Below are 6,615 nucleotides of genomic sequence, written 5' to 3' on the forward strand. Positions count from 1 at the left end.
AAAAATAAAGTGCAAAATAACTGAGTATTTCAAAAGCTGAAATAAGAGAATTGTAATACAACATTTTGACAGGTCAAAATAATTTATAACTTTATTTTACAACTGCTCAAGACCAAGTACAATATATACATACAGTTCACATACATTACAATAATATTTACAAGGAAGTAGTATACTCAATATACCCGGTAAAATCCCAAAGCGAAGTCACAAGCAGCCTACTCTGCTGCATTATCTGTCTGTCTACCTGCGACAGCAATGAAAAAGCTATCGCTGAGTAAAATTTACTCAGTAGTGCACAATAAAAATTTAAAATGCGGTATATAAAACATTTATTGATAATTCACAATTTAAATAATTTAAAATTTCATGTCACAATTTTCAAAGCTCATATAACACAAATTTAATTAAACAATTTAATAAACACAATGTTACCAATCAATAATACAACTTAAGTTGTGACAAAAAATTTTCAAATATGCCGTGTTGTATACCATGACAAGGCATATTCACCCCACTAATCGAAATTAATAAGGGAGGTAGCTAGCTAGATAATGAGTACTCATCCAAACTCACTTGAGACTGGCAAGTCAGAGAGGGAGGAATATAGTCATACTCAACTTATAAATGGAGGAGGAACATAGTGATATTGCCATGCCAAGTGTGAATAAAAAATAATTTTAAATCATAATATTTAAATATTTCATACAAACCACAAATCACATTTTATCTCAAAATTTCTATTTACAACATAGGCAACACACAAGTTTTCAAATAAAATTTCCAAGGCCAAAACAATAAAAAATTATTCATAACTCTTATTCAATTAGCTTTTTAGTAAACACAATGAATTTAAAATGTTGTGCACAAACACAATTTAAAACTATAATGTTTAAATGTAATTCAGACAGTAATCAAACAAATCACATTTTAAATCTCCATTTCTAAAATAGGCAATAAATTTTTTAAAGCCATAAATTCACAACTCATTTCTCCAAATAAATTTTCTAGTAAAAGCAGTTAATATAAAAAGTATTGTGCACAGACCTCGGATGAGTCACCTCTTGGCCTTGACTTAGTGGTTCTTTTCCCTTCCCAGTGTCTTTTCTAACTGAAACACACAATTTAAAGTGTTTCAGTACTCAATTAAATTATTTCTAATAATTAAGTTCAATAATTAAATTTTATTGGTACTATTCAGTTTCATTCATTTCATTAGTCAACTTATAATGTTGACCTTTTATACACACTAGGTGAATTAATTTTAATATTACCAATATGTCACATTTTATAGTCCTCAAGTGTTGGTATATGTTACCAATTTCATTTTAAAGCCTATTGCATTTTATTGTAATTTTTCATATTTGGTGCACTACTTTGACCTAGCTAATTGACTTAATTTTCTTTGTTTTTGGGTCCTGGTCAAAAGAGCAATATTGTAGGTTTATGTCTTAGTGACATTTTGGCACTAATTTCATATCATTTGGAGTTTTTTTGGACCAAGTTATGGTCATTTTGCTAATGTTGCTGGACAGGTTGCTTTCTTATTGCAAATTTTAGGTCAAGTCAATTTTGGCAGATTTTGTGACTGAATTTGTGTAAGCAAATTGACTTGGTAAATGGCATTTTTGGGTTCTGTGATCTTCACAAAAGATGTAGCCCTATGTCTAAGCTTTCCAACGGTATAAATTTCATGTCATTTAGACCTGTTTTGAGTGAGTTATGACCAAAAGACTGACTACTGTTCATATGATCAATTTCTGGGTTTACAATATTGCAAAGGATTAGGTCAATTTTACGGGCAGTTTTCAGATAGAATTTTGGTAACATTTCTACATGAAAGTTGGCCTATTTTATGTCTAGTTTTGCCTTCAATTGACCTCATACCAATTGGAGTTACACAATTAGGGTTATAAGCTTAATTACATACTGCCTTTAAACACATTGCTCAAATATCTATCAATTGCACATTCACCTTGCTATAAGTCCACTTCTCTACCCAATTCTGAATTGGTACCAACCCATAACCACTCAACACATCACATTTTGGTCAACTTGGGTAGAATATAATAATTTACAATACACCAATTACAACTCAGAATTATAGGTTCAATTTCAACAAGATATACACATGAATATACCTCATTAACACATCTAAGTCCCTACAACATTTATATGCACATTCTGGCATCTTTGGTACCATAATTCACCAAAAAATTTTCATGAAATTAAACACTTTTCAATGCACCATAAGGCTGCGGAATTGGTCAATTTATAAAGCCCTCACAAATCCTTCCAAAAACCCCACAATTTTAATTGTTCACATACACAATTCAAACACCTACATGCTAATTACACTCTTATACATTTAAATACTCTAATCAACCTTTTAATTCACCATTTACATGACAAATTACATCATACTCCCATGGACATGAAGCTGCCGAAATTGGGATAGCACCATATCTCATCAAATCCCATAATTTCTTCCATAATCTAACTCACCACAACCTCACTTACAACTTTAATGAAGCAAGAATTGAAAACAAGCACTTACCTCTTTTGGAGCTTGACCAAACTTCACCAAAACTTCTTGAAATTACTACTAACTTCTTCCTTGCAAGGTGAGGACTAACTTTAATGAAGACAAATTGGGGAAAACATGGCTTTATCATGGTGCTTAGGCTTGAAAAGTGAGGCAGCCATGGGAGAGGTTTTGAGAGCTTTCATTCGGCCAAATAAGTGTTTCAAGTGGAAAAGATGAATTGTAGAATGTTAGTGGAAATTTTTGTCCACTTATGATTTTATATGATGCATAATGGTCCACTAACATAGTTTAATAATAAATTAATGTTAAACTTTTTATTATTCAAAATCTTACCCCATAAGTTTCCTTATTTATTTTTCATTTCAATTTCATTTTTTTTCATGAAATTTCCAAACTTTAACACTACTTAATTTTCATGGACATTTAGGTCAAAAGTCAGCTCTAGGTGTCAATTAACCAAAATGCCCCTCTTCGGGTTGCATTTTCGATTTTTCTTTAACACTGATTTTTATCGAGTTCTTAATTTTTTTTATTTTTCTTTATACTAACTCATTAATTTTCTTTGTTATTTTCAATGTCAATTATATCTCTCTATATGTTTATTTAAGTCCCAAAAATATTTCTCTGGGTTCCCCGAGGTCCAGAGCTAGTCAACGGTCTTCGCCGAAACTTCCCGGTGCGGTCACCCATCGCTAGGGTTTTTAGCTCGATTAACCTAATTACATTTTATTACTCTTATTTTTTTTTCTTGTATTGTATTTCATGATTTTATGTCTCATCACTAACATTTAAGTATAATTCCCAATATTCTAACTGTCCGGACAGACACCTGTCATCGGAACAGTAGAATGCACCACTGAATATAGGGGTGTTACAATTCTTCCCCCTTTAAAATAAATTTTGTCTCAAAATTTTACCTGGTATCAATCTCTGAATAGCTGTGGGTGCTATCTCCTCATACCCTCTTCACGCTTCCAAGTAGCTTCATAATCTGAATAATGATCCATAACACCTTAACCAAATGTATATATTTATTTCTCAGCTACTTCACCTCATGTGCTATGATCTTTATGAGTTTCTCCATCATAGGTTGAATTTAAATTCATTTCACTTTTTAGAGGTAAGCAATTCTGTGTGCTAACGAATCCACTCTTTCTAAGATATTGTGTGGTTCTATGGAATGAGAACTTAGTTTTTCTCTTTTCTATACAATCATATAATCTTCTTTCCTTTAAGTTTATGTAAGACTTTTAACAATCTAATATAACATTTAATTTGTTTATATAACACTAATCTTTTCTTACTATCGTTTTGTCTAATATTTCGATTCATATTTCCATATTGAATGACCATTGAGGTTATGTTAGAATTATTTATCTAATCATTGGTCCTCTGACCATTCTAGTCAATAATCTTACTCATATTCGTAACATTTATTTATTACATCTGAACCAACTGTTCAAATTTTTACTTCCACAACTCTTTTGTCTATCGATTTTTAATAATTTATCGTATTCTAGGAGATGGCCTTCATTAGCAAACTCTTTCAAAACTAAGGCCAAAAAGACTAGTCATTACCATATCAAATTTTATCTTTATACAAGAGACAACAGGAAGGCAAGCAATGCTGGCACTAACATAAAAGTGTGCGGACCCTGGGTCAACAATACATATATATATCTTAGTTAAAAATTGAGAAAGTACCAACAACAATGTCAGAAGTCTCATCCTCTTCCCTCTGCCGCATAGTGTATACTCTAGCTGGAGCATCACCTTGTTCTGGCTTATTCACAATACTCTACGTTCCAGGTGTACTACCTCTACCTCTGCCTCTGCTTCTACTAAATAATGGTGAACTCTTCGGGATAGAAACTTGGGTTGATCCTTCTGATGTAGTAAATGATCCAGAACGGCGTGGATTTATACAATCCTTAGCAAAATGACCAGTCCCTCCATAATTAAAACATGCTCCTATGACTCTATAACATATCCCACTGTGTGGTTTACCATAAGTTTCACAAAGTCAATCCGACAGTGCATTTCTGAGTTTCTGCTGAGTTTGCTAATCGAATCGGGGTGGTTTTTGTCCAGAAGATCTACCTTTACCCGATTCGCGTGAACTAGATCCTCCAAAATGTTTTCTCTTTCCTGAACCACTCTCAGTAGCTTGGCTTGTAGCCTTTTCAGTCTTCTCTTTCTCTTGAGTACCCTTCTTAACGGCCCCTTCTAGTTCTATCCTTTCCAGCTCCAGGGCCTGTGAGATCAACTCAGAGAAATTCTGATGTCGGAAGCCCACAACTTGCATTCTCAGATTAGGCCTTAACCCAGCCTCAAACCGCTTACACTGATCTCTAGGGGTGGAAACTAGGCTTCCAGCATAGTGGCTCAGTCGAGAGAAATCTCTCTCATACTCTGCTATGGTTCTGCCCCCTTATTTCAAACTCAGGAACTCTTGTAACTTCATATCTGCATAAGCATCAAGAACCCACTTCTATCGAAACTCCCTCAGAAAATCTGACCAGGTAAGAACTGGAGGCTCTACCAGACTGTAGGGGACGGTCTTCCATCATTCATAGGCATCCCCTTGTAGAAGCGATACAGAGTATTCAAATTTTAGCTCTTCTGCACACTGTAGCTTCTTGAACACCCATTCCATCCTTTCTAACCACTGTTCTACTTCCAGTGGATCCATAGTTTCCTTAAATTCAGTAGTCCCATACTTTATTAGTTTCTCATGCTATCTGACTGGAGGCTGTGATTGTGCTGCAGGGGCTTGTGTCTGGGCTGGTGTTGGTAGGTTTCCAGCCATTTGTTGAAACAAGGCAGCCATCTACTGTGTAAACTGAGCAAGAAATTGTGGTACATGAGGAGCTGGAGTGGCTGACCCACTCACATTTTGAAGGGTTAGGGCTTCCCTTTGTACCTCAGCCTTTACTGATTGATTGACTGAACGATCCCCTTTTTCCATAGTCAATTAGAGGTTAGTGTATCCCCTGAACCAATAACATAAGGAGATTGCCCTCCGTTAGTTCATATTTATAATGTAATGTACTGTATGTATCAAACCATGACATTGAGCAGTTGTACTATGAAGGAAAAATATTCAAATTATAGGTCAAAACAGAATTTAAAAACTTGCTCTAATACCACTAAAACATGTCACACCTTACCCTTCCAAAAGGTATAACATGATCCCGTAGTATACATAATGAATTACCAAACTTCGCCTATTGATAATTTCTTAAATACACTACAAGAGATTTTAAACAATTTCTTACTTCTTTTTAAAGTGGTGAGTACTTTTGACAGGTGTTAAAACTTTTTAATCGAAGTTAAATCACACATTAGGTCTAAAATAATCACAAATTTTATAAAAATTTTGGCAGAGTACCATCTGTATTTTGTGAAAACAGTTCTTCAAAAACCTATAAAAAAGCACTTTCAATATATTTGTTTCAATCCCCAACTCCAATAATAGCTTAACTCAAATAAATTTTCACAACACAAGTCAAACTCAAATTCAGCAATTCCAAAAAATAAAGTGCAAAATAACTGAGTATTTCAAAAGCTGAAATAAGAGAATTGTAATACAACATTTTGACAGGCCAAAATAATTTACAACTTTATTTTACAACTACTCAAGACCAAGTACAATATATACATACAGTTCACATACATTACAATAATATTTACAAGGAAGTGGTATACTCAACATACCTGGCAAAATCCCAAAGCGAAGTCACAAGCAGCTTACTATGCTGCTTTATCTGTCTGTCTACCTGCGACAGCAATGAAAAAGCTATCGCTGAGTAAAATTTACTCAGTGATGCATAATAAAAATTTAAAATATGGTATATAAAATATTTATTGACAATTTATAATTCAAATAATTCACAATTTCATATCACAATTTTCAAAGCTCATATAACATAAATTTGATCAAATAATTTAATAAACACAGTATTGCCAATCAATAACACAACTTAGGTCATAACACAAAATTTTCAAACATACCGTGTTGTATACCACGACAAGGCATACTCACCCCACTAATCGAAATCAATGAG

This window comes from Hevea brasiliensis, chromosome 18, assembly GCF_030052815.1.
Source record: "Hevea brasiliensis isolate MT/VB/25A 57/8 chromosome 18, ASM3005281v1, whole genome shotgun sequence".
In the NCBI taxonomy this organism is placed as follows: domain Eukaryota; kingdom Viridiplantae; phylum Streptophyta; class Magnoliopsida; order Malpighiales; family Euphorbiaceae; genus Hevea; species Hevea brasiliensis.